This window comes from Mirounga leonina, unplaced genomic scaffold (assembly GCF_011800145.1).
Source record: "Mirounga leonina isolate KUSES-001 unplaced genomic scaffold, KU_Mleo_1.0 Mir_151, whole genome shotgun sequence".
NCBI lineage: Eukaryota > Metazoa > Chordata > Mammalia > Carnivora > Phocidae > Mirounga > Mirounga leonina.
Window position 1 is genome coordinate 54,400,335 of NW_023270377.1, and position 13,699 is coordinate 54,414,033.

The 13,699-nt window shown below is 40.0% G+C and overlaps 1 long non-coding RNA gene across 1 annotated transcript; it reads right to left on the reverse strand.

Moving 5' to 3' along the window:
• Nucleotides 1–10,309: 10,309 nt before the first annotated feature.
• On the reverse strand, nucleotides 10,310–12,593 carry LOC118012294. Its single transcript, XR_004679673.1, has 2 exons — nucleotides 12,351–12,593; nucleotides 10,310–10,673 (listed from the first exon to the last, which is right to left on the reverse strand). It is a non-coding gene; the product is annotated as an uncharacterized LOC118012294 (long non-coding RNA).
• Between the last annotated feature and the right edge of the window lie 1,106 nt (nucleotides 12,594–13,699).

Here is a 13,699-nt window from a genome sequence, read left to right on the forward strand (position 1 = left end):
CCAGGGTCCTGGGATGGAGTCCCATGTCGGGCTCCTTGCTCAGCGGGGAGCCTGCTTCTCCCTCTGCCTCCCACCCCCCGTGCTTGTGCTTTCTCGATCTCTCTGACAAATAAATAAATAAAATATTTTTTAAAAAAAGAAATGCAAATTAAAGCTATGTTGACATATAATTTTTTATATATCAGATTTTCAAACACTTAAAAGTTTCTTATCTTTGTGGGATTGTAAATTGGTACAACTCCATGGAGGGCAATTTGGCAAAATCAATCAATCTTAAAGATGCACATATCCTTTGACCCAACAATTCTTTGTAATCAAATATATCCTATGAATATATTTGACACATAAAATGACCTAGGTACAAGGTTAGTCATTGTAGCATTACTTGTAATAGCAAAATTGGAAACAACCCAGTGTCCATCCATATGAAACTGGTTAAGTAAATGCCTTCTATATATTGGAATATTATGCAGCCATAAAAAGATAGAAATACATAAACATATGCTGTACTGATATGTAAAAATCTCCAGAACGCAGTATACGCTATCTACTACCCTTTGTGTGGGGAAAAAAAACCATAAAATATATATGCATATAAGTATGTGTTTGTATATACCTAAACTACTCTGAAACGATAATCCAAGAAACCAGTAACAGTGGATTGGGAAGAGATGCAGTGAATGGGAGATAGGGAAGGAAGAGAAACTTTCACCTTTCATATTTTTAAAATATTTGAGTTATGGGTATATATTACTTATTAAAATATTAAATATTGTAAAAGTGCTTGTGAAAAAAATCAAACAATACAGAAACGCCTAAGTTAGGAATTGAATGTCCCCCTACCCCTAAACCTACCACTCAGAGAAAACCAATGCCAACAGACAGCTATTAACCTTAAGAGGTTTAGTCATTGAGAAGATAGGATACTTGCTTAAAAATCATGTAGTAGGCAAGGAAAACACTATTTTCGGAGTCTCTGAAATGTTGTCCTGGTACTGCCAAATCCACTTAGGCCAAAGATGAGCAGTGGAAATAAATATTGACCTCCTTCTGTGCACTCATCATGAGCCCCTGGGCTTACATAGAACATTCAATCCTATGTGAGTTCAGGTATATGTAAAATTAGAACTGGAATAATTCTGACTTAGGTAGCAATGTAAAAGTGAATGGTAGAGGCCATTAGCTCTAATGGGCTAAGTATTATGTGGATGTGACATTAAGACATTAATATTTCAGCAAATGAAATGTTTATGTAGTCTGAAAAGTCTTGGCAATGGAAGCACAGAATTCAGCCAGCAAAGGCTTCTAAATTACAAACATAAAAGAGTTGCAAAGAACACTAAAAATTATTCCTAATTTTCCACTGCTGTTATTAAAAATTATTAAAAATATTTTCTAACTGGGGTGCCTGGGTGGCTCAGTTGGTTGGGTGACTGCCTTCGGCTCAGGTCATAATCCTGGAGTCCCGGGATCGAGTCCCGCATCGGGCTCCCTGCTCGGCAGGGAGTCTGCTTCTCCCTCTGACCCTCCTCCCTCTCATGCTCTCTGTCTCTCATTCTCTCTCTCTCAAATAAATAAATAAAATCTTTAAAAAAATTTTTTTTTTCTAACTGGAATCTGACATCCCACTAGTGCAATGAAGCAAATACCATGTTATGAAGCCCCCTGCCAGATCATGTTCCTTCAGGGCGCCTGGGTGGCTCAGTCGTTAAACGTCTGCCTTCAGCTCAGGTCATGGTCCCAGGGTCCTGGGATCGAGCCCCGTGTTGGGCTCCCTGCTCTGCGGGAAGCCTGCTTCTCCCTCTCCCACTCCCCCTGCTTGTGTTCACTCTCTCGCTGTGTCTCTCTGTCAAATAAATAAATAAAATCTTAAAATACATATATATATATCATGTTCCTTTGACTCCGAAAATTCCTTGATGAGTAGTAAATGAATGTTACAAGTAGCTATGAAAAAAACATACAGAGCCTCCCCGTTTCAAAATAAATATCCAGGGTCTCTAGCCAAAGCAGCAGTTGCTATTTTTAATACATGTGCCTTATTACAACACAACAAAACAGTGTTTATACAATACACTCTCTTTCCTCTCTTCTTATAAAAGTAGTGTGTTGATGTTGGAAGAAACTTTAGAAATCAAGGTCACTCATGCAATCATTCATTCTTTTAACAAATACTTATCAAGTACACCCATGTAGGACAAAGTAAAAAGCAGTAGGATAAGAGGATGAGTAACACAGTTTCTGGCCCTTGAGAAACCTGCCTAAGCTTACTCCTTTATTTTTATTTTAAAGAATCTTAGGTCTCTTGAGTTCAGACCAGTACTTCTTTTGATTATGCCACACATTTAGTTATGAAAATAACTAAATCTAAGGAATGGCAATTGCCTATTATTACTTCAGTGTTTTTCACGTAGTAATTTTTTGGTTTTGGATTATCATTTCAGAGGATCTCACTGCTCTTCATCTTCACAAGTAACTTTACATACATTATGACAGCTTCACAAAACTTTGATTTCACAGATGAGGAAACTGATATCAATGAGATTAATCAACTTTCCCTGCATCACACAGCTAGTAAGTAAGTGAACCCAGTTCTGTCTGTTGCTAGTGCTTATATTCCTTCTACCATGGTACCCAGCGGAATTCGTCAAAATGTAAGCTTTAGAAGTTGTAATTAGTGTTACTACTTTAAGAGTACATGGTTGTCATTTTGATTGTTAAATATTCTGCAGCTTCACAGAGACTTTCTGAGAGAAAAGCACACTGTAACTGTAAACAATGTATTTCTGAGCACCTTAATGTCAGTTCAAGAAGACCATGAAATGACACTGGATAACTATTCATTTTGGTCACCTTAATACTCTGCATTAAAATGATCAATGATTAAATGAAGTTAGTGTTTTTTCCAAAATTATAGTCCTTTACCTTTTTATCCTCAAACCCTATAACCCTATCTTTTGTTTATTTGAACTGCTTTGCTCTATGTCTTTTGAATGTCCATATCAAATCTACTATATTTTAAAGTTACTATAATATTTTTATATTTATTATTATGATGTTTTTAAAAAGGTACCTGGTTTTTCTTCTTTTAGCCACATTAGTGTGACTCTCCTCCTAACATACACGCTCTTCTACTTTTAAGCCTTCCAAGGAGCAAGACAATCGCTTTACAGTGAATTATTGATGAATAGCTTCCTCGGAGCAGGGTTTGGATTTTTGCAATCATGAAGGTGATCTATAGTAAAAGATAATCTGGGGAAAGTCCTGTGATTGAATCTGCCACTGGTTGTCAGTTAGCTTTAAAGACCTTGGACCTTGGAATCAGACCATAAAATCTGAATTGTGTTCCTTAGAGTGATATTCTTCAAATTCACCTGTGAGCGACCAGCAATCACATACAAGTTTCTAGGGGCCCTTGTAATTTCTTTCTTTTTTTTAATGTATTTACAGATTTAGATCATTAGGAGAGGGTTGGTAAGCAGCAATCAAGAAAGACAAAAATGTGGAAATCTTGAATTTCAACATAAAAATTATAGTACAGCGTATATAGGTTTATTATATCCCAATAGCATGAAATTATGCTATACCCTTCGAAGTATATCATACACTTCCATGAGGTCCATGGCAAAAATTATGGTATAAATCACAGTCCCTATGTTGTTAATTTATTCACAAATACTTAATTTATTGTGAATAAATTATTGTAAATCATAATTGGGTGGTATCTTGGGACCTAGGTTGGCCTAGTGAAAAGCAAAGGTTTTGGAATGAGCTAAACCTAGGATTTCACATGAACTCTGCCGTGGAAGCTTGACCAAGTTATTGAATCGAGTTGTGTGACCTTAGCCAAGTTACTATACCGGATTGAACGAAGCCTTATCACTTGTAAAATGATTGTTGTGAGGATTAGTAATGACTGTCAGTACAGGCTCTTACATAGTAGGTGCTCGATAAAGTCAAGTCTCACATGGGATACTTCACAAAGTATACACAATGATTTTTTATTAAATTGAATTGATTAAAAGGAAATTAAGTGTTGGTGTTATATGACCTTCCTCCTGGAATGGACAATTGAAAGGACATATTTCCTGCTGATAATACAGTACTTACTTCCCCAGGAGACTAAAACAGACCAACTTTAGCAAGAAATGTCTCCATAGGGGGGCCCGGGTGGCTCAGATGGTTAAGCATCTGCCTTCGGCTCAGGTCATGATCTCAGGGTCCCGGGATTGAGTCCCGCAACGGGCTCCTTGCTTAGCAGGGAGCCTGCCACTCCTCCTGCTTGTACTCTCCCTCTCTGGCAAATAAATAAATAAAATCTTTAAAAAAAGAAAAGAAATGTCTCCATAATGTTCCTTTATGAAGAAGTCTATAGTACACACAAAAATGTCCTCTGTCTTATAAATAAGTATTGTCACAAAATATCTATTTATTCAGTGTTTAGGTCTTTGTTGTTATCGTTGTTAATAAATCTTCAGTGACCTTGTCAGGGTAGTTAATAGATGATTTTAACTAATTTGGTTTAAATTATTTATGGTAACAACTAGGGTTTCAAAGAGAAAGGAGTCAAGGAGGTAAAAGAAACAGGTAATAGTTGCTGCTTCTCAACACAGTTCAGGAAGCCTGAGTAAGTAGGTCCATCAATGCATGGTGCATGGAAGAAATTCTGAGATACCAGTAGAAAGTAAAAGCTTAGTATTTTGTAGTTTCTTTCTTTACAACCTCAAATTTGCATTAAGATGCATATTTTATATTTTCTGGAATTTTTATGCCATTTAAATCAATAGTTAATGTTATTTTCTTCCCATAATTCCTCTTTGATTATCTAACAGCAAAGTTTCTTTATTTTTATTTTTTTCTAGAGGGAGGGGGGAGGGGCAGAAGGCGAGGGAGAAAGAGAAGTTTAAGCAGGCTCCACGCCCAGCATAGAGCTGGGTCCACACATGGTGTGACTCGATCTCACAACCTTGAGATCACGACCTGAGCCGAAACCAAGAGTCAGTTGCTCAACAGACTAAGCCATCCAGGCACCCCCTAAAGCTGTTTTAGGGGGGGGAAAAAGTATTGTGTCAATTTTTCATAAGAACGAAGAGACAACCCTGACTCTGTGCCATTAGGCTAGCTAGACCCACTGCCTCTTTCTGCGGTATCCGCCACTTCCTGGCTGCGAGCAATGGTCATGTTTTCTTACTGGACCTTAAGGACCTTGAGGGTAGAATCCATGTTTAATTCATCTGGGTCTTCCCTCAACCCCCTGGCATGGTAACCCTCTCAATGGTTATATTTTAAATGAATAAATTGCCTGGATACCTTTTAGGAAAACATTTCAGAAAACAGTTCTACCCAAATTCCCTAATTAACAATTTTTTTTTTTACATCCAAGGGAAGCAGCAAATCTTCATGCTTAAGGACTTCAGTGCCAAAGTGACCTGCTCAGCTACTTACTGCTTGGCCAAAGATAAAAAATAGCCACTCCATGCTTCTGTTTCCTCATTTTTAGAGGAGGTAATAATATACCTATGTCGGGGCACCTGGGTGGCTCAGTCAGTTTAGCGTCTGCCTTTGGCTCAGGTCATGGTCCTGGGGTCCTGGGATGGAGCCCCACATCGGGCTCCTTGTTCAGCAGGAAGCCTGCTTCTCCCTCTGCCTGCCACTCTGCCTACTTGTGTTCATGCTCTCTCTCTCTCTCTCTGTCAAATAAATAAATAAAATCTTTAAAAAAAAATAATATACCTATGTCATTGGTTTCTGAGAGGATTAAATAAAATGATCCATGTAAAGTGCATGGCCCATAGTCAAAACTCAACTTTATTTTATTCTCTTTTTAAGATTTCATTTATTTATTTGAGAGAGAGACAGAGAGAGCACAAGCTGGGGAGGGACAAAAGGAGAGGGACAAGCAGACTCACTGCTGAGCAGGAAGCCTGATGTAGGACTCAATCTCAGGACCCCAGGATCATGACCTGAGCTGAACTTAACTGACTGAGCCATCGAGAGGCCCCCCCAAACTCAGTATTTAAAAGGCAAGTGAATTCATACATTTACCATCACAAACGTTTTAAAGTTTATGAACCTCAAAGACTGAAATATTTTATCTTTCTATAGGAGAAAAAAATGTGATGGGGGCACCTGGATGGCTCAGTTGGTTAAGCATCTGACTCTTGATTTCAGCTCAGGTCATGATCTGAGGGTCATGGGAGTGAGCCCCACATCGGGCTCCATGCTCAGTGTGGAGTCTGCTTGAGAGTCTCTCTCTCCCTCTCCCTCTCTCCATCCCTCTGCTCTCTCTCTCTCTCTCTAATAAATAAATAAATAAATAAATAAATAAATAAATAAATAAATAAGTAAATAAAATCTTTAAAACACAAACAACAACAAAAAGGAAGGAAGGAAGGAAGGAAGGAAGGAAGGGAAAAAGAAATGTGATGAACAGTTACTTAAACCTTACCAGGAAAGATAGCTTTAAACTGGCAGCAAAGTTACTGCATGTTAGGTTTTTCAGAAGCACACAACCAGAGGAATTTAATTTATTGGAAGAAGTACAAGGATTATAATAGTTTATATTCTTGTCAGTACATTTTATACCAATGTTCTCAGACCTTTTCATTAAAACAGAAAAATAAAAACCCTACCATTAGGTAGAGGGGCTGAAGTTGCAAACAGTCCATTCAGTTTTCTCCTGCCCTTCACTTTGAGGTTCTTACATATAGAAATCCTGTTCTCATATTTGTTTGCAAGTTTTCTCTCTAGTGAAAAATACTTTATCATTCTGTCTATGGGGAATTAATTAAACAGAATGTGGAAAAATGTAATCTCCAAGGAGCCTTGCTGTCAGTACTCTCAGTAAATACAGCACAGCCAAGAGACTCTACAGAGACCTGACCTAGAGTGGACTGAGACTAGCTTTAGAATTGGCCAGCTTCATACCCTACGACCCAGCAATTGCACTACTGGATATTTACCCCAAAGATACAAATGTAGGGATCCGAAGGGGTACATGCACCCCGATGTTTATAGCAGCAATGTCCACAATAGCCAAACTGTGGAAAGAGCCAAGATGTCCATCGGCAGATGAATGGATAAAGAAGATGTGGTGTGTATATATATATATATATATATATATACACACACACACACACACACAATGGAATACTATGCAGCCATCAAAAGGAATGAGCTCTTGCTGTTTCGCAACGACATGGATGGAACTGAAGGGTGTTATGCTGAGCTAAATAAGTCAATCAGAGAAAGACATGTATCATATGACCTCGCTGATTTGAGGAATTCTTAATCTCAGGAAACAAACTGAGGGTTGCTGGAGTGGTGGGGGGTGAGAAGGATGGGGTGGCTGGGTGATAGACATTGGGGAGGGTATGTGCTATGGTGAGCACTGTGAATTGTGCAAGACTGTTGAATCACAGATCTGTACCTCTGAAACAAATAATACAACATATGTTAAAAAAAAAAAGATAGCAGGAGGGGAAGAATGAAGGGGGGGAAATCGGAGGGGGAGACGAACCATGAGAGACGATGGACTGAAAAACAAACAGGGTTCTAGAGGGGAGGGGGGCGGGCGGATGGGTTAGCCTGGTGATGGGTATTAAAGAGGGCATGTTCTGCATGGAGCACTGGGTGTTATATGCAAACAATGAATCATGGAACACTACATCAAAAACTAATGATGTAATGTATGGTGATTAACATAACAATAAAAATTAAAAAAAAGAATTGGTCAGCTTCAGAGAATAATTTTCTTGAGTTTTGAGCAACTCACATCATTGTTTTGTAGCCCTCTGATTTGTAATATTGGGTCTAATCACGTCTCCATGATTTGTAGGGAATATTTTTTAAATACATGAAATAATTATCATCATTAATAAACTGAGTTATTAATCTCCTCCAAAAATAAGGTGCTGGCATGTAAATAAAATTTACCACTGACCCTTTAGGGCTGGTCCAGTATTAAATTGGCCTTCAAAAGTCCTAGTCAGGGGTACCTGGGTGGCTCGGTTGGTTAAGCATCTTCCTTCAGCTCAGGTCATGAACCCAGGGTCCTGGGATCAAGTCCCGCATTGGGCTCCCTGCTCAGTGGGGAGCCTGTTCTCCCTCTTCTGCTCCCCCCTATTTGTGCTCTCTATCAAATAAGTAAATAAAATCTTTTTTTAAATTAAAAAAAAAAGAAAAATAAATAAACAAATAAATAAAATCTTTAAAAAAAAAAAGGAAAAAAAGTCCTAGTCAATTTGTTGCATGGGAAGAACACACTACCAGGATCAGGAAATGTTATTCTACTCCTGGCTCTGCCAATAACTAGTTCTGTGATCACTGGTAACCACTTCACCCCTCAGTTTCCTCAAATGTAGAAGTAGAGAGTTGGACAAGATCAGGGAGGAAAAACACCTAATATGTGCCACTACTCCTGCAATTCTGTGTCCAGGGCAGACATTATTAATCAATCACTGAAATTTTTCTACCAAATTGGGAAGCTGCTTCTGAATTCTCAGCATTATAGAGTTGGCAGTCAAAGTAAACCGTACTTGCCACCTTTGGGCCAGAAGATCTTTAAAGTTTCTTTTAATTCTAATATTACTCAAAGGCCAAAATGAGAATCTATGAAATAGCAAATGCCAAAAGACAAATACCTAGGAAAATCTTACTTCTCTTTTTCACATTCCAATCTCTGAGATTGTTAAAGACTTTGTCTGAAAGGCCTGTCCATGAGGATACTTTGCTCTTCCATGATTGCATTCAGCTTTTTGTTTGTCCAAAATGAACAGTTTCATTTTTTCCCCTAATTCTTAAAAATGCTTACTGTAAAAATTTGAACAGTGTAGAAAAGTACAAAATAAAAGTGAAAATTATCTGATACCCAACCCCCTTATTACTATTTGGTAACTGGTCTTGCAAACATAGCTCTAGGTATAAGTGTTTTTCTGTACTCCATTTATTTTTTTAATATGGCAATGTTATGTGTGAGGAACTTTGAGTATCATTCCAAAGCTATGGTTTTTAGTCTCTACTCAATGTACTCACAAAATTCTATCTTTGTCTGGGGGCTCCCCTTCTAAGTGAAACTTTGCAAATATAGCAGTAGACTGAAAGAGCAAGGGACCTTTAGACCCTTACCACAACCGCACTTAAAGATGTGGTCAAATTCTCCAGGCTCCACTCTAGTAGATACAGAAAGGAAAGATTTGCAAAGCTTGTGGTTAAAATTCAATTTGGAAATGAAATGGACCCAGTGGCTTGGGAGAAAAGCAAGTGTTCCTCCTTTACCCCATAACCCACCCCCACTTTTCCTGCTTATTATTGTAAAAGTAATATGTGTTTATTTAGGAAAATACAGACAGGCAAAAATGAAAAAAATAAAATCATAAGTAATCTAATCAGAATATTTATGATTGGGGTGCCTGGGTGGCTCAGTTGGGTAAGCATCTGCCTTTGGCTCAGGTCATGATCCCAGGGGCTCAACCTGATCCCAGGGTCCCGGGATAGAGCCCAAGCAGGGAGCCTGCTTCTCCCTCCCCCTTCGCCCTCCCCCATGCTCTCTCTCTCTCAAATAGATAAAATCTTTTTTTAAAAAAAAGAATATTATGACTAACATTTTGGAGCATATATGTTCAGTCTTTTTTTTTCTATGCATATATATTTATATAAGTATCAATACATAATTCAAAAGCGCTCTTTAAGCTGGGGTTTTCTCTTCACTCACTGCACTGCCATTCTTGCACAGCACTGTTTCTATTATCAGCAGGAAACTATACAAGTTAAAACTGGCTTTGGAGATACAGAGTTCTTTGCATCAGTAGTTTGCATAGCAGGGTATGCACACCAAGGAACCAAGGTTATGGGTATGTTTTGAAATTAATACACCAATTACTCTGAATACTGCTGTACGGGAGTTCAGTTTATCCACTGGGCAAGCTGCTCCTGAAGTTCAAATTCCCTCAGCCGATATTCAGCAAGTATCTTACATAACTGGTATAAACGAGGTCATGTCAGGGCCAGAATTTCTAGACGCATTTCTATCTCCATCTATTTAATTGATGAAATGTCTGTGGTCCTTAAGTGTTCTCGTAAGAATATCTCATCATCCACCATCATCTATCTAATGGTATGATACAGACATATGCTGTGAGAAGGGGACTTACTTTGTATGTAGCAACAAGTATACATTATAGGAAAGATCTCTTTCTCACTCACAGGGAAGTCAATTTGCTTCTAAGGGTTTGAGACTCTATTAAATTGCAAAATACCATCCCTATATGTGTTCCCAATGATGGTTAACAAAGAAAAAGCAGCCAGGAGAAACCTTGCCTTTGATATTTAATATATGCTGCTTTGTTATCTATTGCTGAGAAACAAGCCACCCCCAAAATTTAGTGGCTGAAAACAATTGATTATAATCTCTTGCAATTCTCTGGGCTGCTAAGGCACAGCCAGGCAGTCTTCTACGGGTCTTGCTTGGAGTCTCTCATTGACGATGTCAGATAGCAGCTGGGGCTGGAGTTCACTGGGGGCCTAAGTGGGCCGGAAGGTTCCAAGATGGTTTCTTCACTCACAGGTCTGGTGCTTTGGTTCACATAGCCTCCCTTTCCACCTGGAGTCTCAACCCCAGGGTTTTCTCCGTGGCCTCTCTTCCCACGAAGATAGACTTCTTCCATGATGTCTGACTTGTAAGTATAAAATTAAAAGCTTTCAGGAGTTTTTAAGGCTTGGGCAGAGACCTGGCATAGTATCAGTTTCAGCCTCTTTCCATAAGTTAAAGCAACTCAGGGCGCCTGGGTGGCTCAGATGGTTAAGCGTCTGCCTTCGGCTCAGGTCATGATCCCAGGGTCCTGAGATCGAGTCCCACATCGGGCTCCCGGCTCAGCGGGGAGCCTGCTTCTCCCTCTGACCCTCTCCCCTCTCATGCTATTTCTCTCTCGCTCGCTCTCTAAAAAATAAATTTAAAAAATCTTAAAAAAAAAAAAAAGTTAAAGCAACTCAGAGCCAGCCTTGATTCAATGTTGCGGCGCGGGAGTGGGGGTGGGGGTGCTATACAAACACATCAGTATGAGGAGAGGTGGTTCACTGGGTGCCATTTTTGGGAAACTAGTTACCCAGTATTCTCCAACTGTACGCTGGACAAAGTTAGAATTTCGACTATAATTTCAAAAGAGTCTGGATATTTTCTGGCTCAAAGACAGAGTACAATTAAAAAGAAAGTGACTAAAAAAAAAAAAAAAAACAGTGAAAAGAAGAGGGAAGGAGCCTCAAGGTGATGAAGGATTTTGAAGCAACAGGTGCTTTAATAACCTTGCAAACTTGGCGGATTAGATCACAGAGAAGAAGTTGAAATAAGTGGGTCATTGCATCGCCACTATCCAAACTTTGTGTACTCAGAAAACTTAACTGATGATGCTTATTTTTATGATAACTCTAGAACAAAATATTATAATTCTGAAACATGTGAAGCATATATGGAGGGCTGTCTTTCCAAAGACAGCGGAGAATTCAGACATCAATGGAAATGTGCAAGGGTTAGTAGCATTTGAAACAAATTGGGGGAAAAAATTAGTAGTTAGGGGAGTAGGCAGTAAAGATTCCCACGGCACCAGGACAGGAGAAGAAAACCTGCATCCTCTTTCCTATTCCTCTGGAGCTTCTCAAAATGCATGCTATCCGTGTCCCCACAGCACAATAGGTAAGTTTACAGGGCAAGGAAGGGCCCAGGTTCTCACATAAAGACAGTGTCATTTCAGTGTCTGCAAAGACTGGGAACCTCTTTGACATGGATGGTCTGAGACTAGGATTCCCTTTTCTGGTGCGGAACAACCATTTAACACCAAGCAGCTTTTCATTAATGTTTATTTTCTTTAACATGTTTAGACTGTTATCATTCTCCTCCCTTTGAAAATATGTACTCTGGAGGTGCCTAAAATAATACTCTCCCAGCAGTGGCAGTTTTGAAAAATAAAGGTTATTTCATTCATTAAACTCAATGGAAATTTGTTGCTTAACAAGGAAATACCGAACACTTTATACTCCTTGAGGGCAGCAACCGTGTCATATATGACTTTGGTATCTCTTACCTCCTGGGTTCATTGTCTACTTTCTCCCATGTAGTAGTTTTAATAAGTAAACCAGAATTGTTAAACAATATACTCCTGTGCCCTTCTTTGACGCAGAAATGTCTTTTCATTATGTCTCTGCATGTTTTATGTCAGGCTCATTGTAAATAATTGCTCCTAAGCTTGTTTTCAGTGTGCAGATCATTTTGCAGGCTTTTCAAAGAACAGCTGAAAAGGTTTAATTCAAGTTGAAGAAGTTTGCCTCAATTACAAGCAATTAATTCAGGCTTCACTTACCTCAAGGAATATTTGAACCTATAAATTTACAGATAAATCCTGGGAGTGTCAAATTATGCAACCAAGAGCGGGTAACTTCTTTGCAGTTTTTCTGGGCGTTGATCTGCAATAATCAGGCTTTTTTTTCCCCGTCGGATTTTTGAATGAAATAGTAAAACTTCTGTCAACACTGTCTACTTCACCTGGCTTTGCATAATTCCAAGAAACTAGAAACTAAAAACAAGGATTCTTAAAGAGTTAGAAAGATTGTCAATGCATAAGAGAAAACAAAACAGAACAAAACCATTTATCTCTTCTCTCTTAAGAAAGATTTCACAATATTCCTATTTTCAAGTACTTGAAGTTTTTTGTGGACAATTACTTTTTAAATAATCGCTTTTAATGTAAAACGTAATACATGTTCATTGTAGATTTAAAATTTACTTAAAGTAACAACGAGAAAGATAAAAATCATTCGTGATGTTACAACTACGATTTTGGGTAACAACTTTTCATTTTTTCCCCTAGACACCACATGTTTTTACAAGACGGGTCCATACAACTCAAACTATTTTATAATTTGGTCTTTTTTATCCTTAATTTTTAAAATTATACGCGTGGTACGTGAAAAGAAACTTGTACAGATTATGGCATGTTGTAGGACTGCAGTGTTAAAAGACGCCCTCTGTGGTGTGGTGTGTGCGCTCTGGTGGGAAGAGGAAACTCTTGCTGGGCCAGCCTGACCACTCCCCGACCAGAGGAGACCTCCGCGTTCGCCCTTGGCGATCTGGGCCTAGCGGGAGCGCCAGCGCGGGGGAGTAAGCGCAGGGCGTTCAGGGTGACTGCGAGCACGAGCTCCCCGCGCGGTCCACATCTGCCCTGGGCAAGTCCCGCTGGCCCCGGCCCCGGAGGGGACGCAGGGCGAGAGGGCAGTTCGCGTTGCGCAGGGCCTGGGTCCAAACCTTTAGCCCCCGCCCCCAGGGCTGGCGCCACTCTCGAGCGGTGGAGTGAGATAAAGCCGGGCAAGGTTCTGCAACTCCAAATCAGGGAGGCGCAGCTCCGATACCCGGTCTCCAGACGTGTTTGTTCCAACTGTTTAAACTGTTTCAAAGCGCCCGAACCGCAGCGACCTTCGGCAAACAACTCTTAATCTCGCGGGCCGAGAGCGTAGGTTTTATTTGCCGGGGGAGGGGGGGGCGGTGAGCGCCGGGAGCAGGGAGCTAATGCAGCCCTCTTCCGGGCACCCCGCCCGCCCGCTCGCGGCCACCCACGGCCGCCCACAGGGACCCCCGCCCGCGGCCAGCGAGCTTCTTGCGTCAGCTGGAGCGGGGGTGGGGGATTTTCAGAAGCTCGGCCCGCGCCGCCAGCCC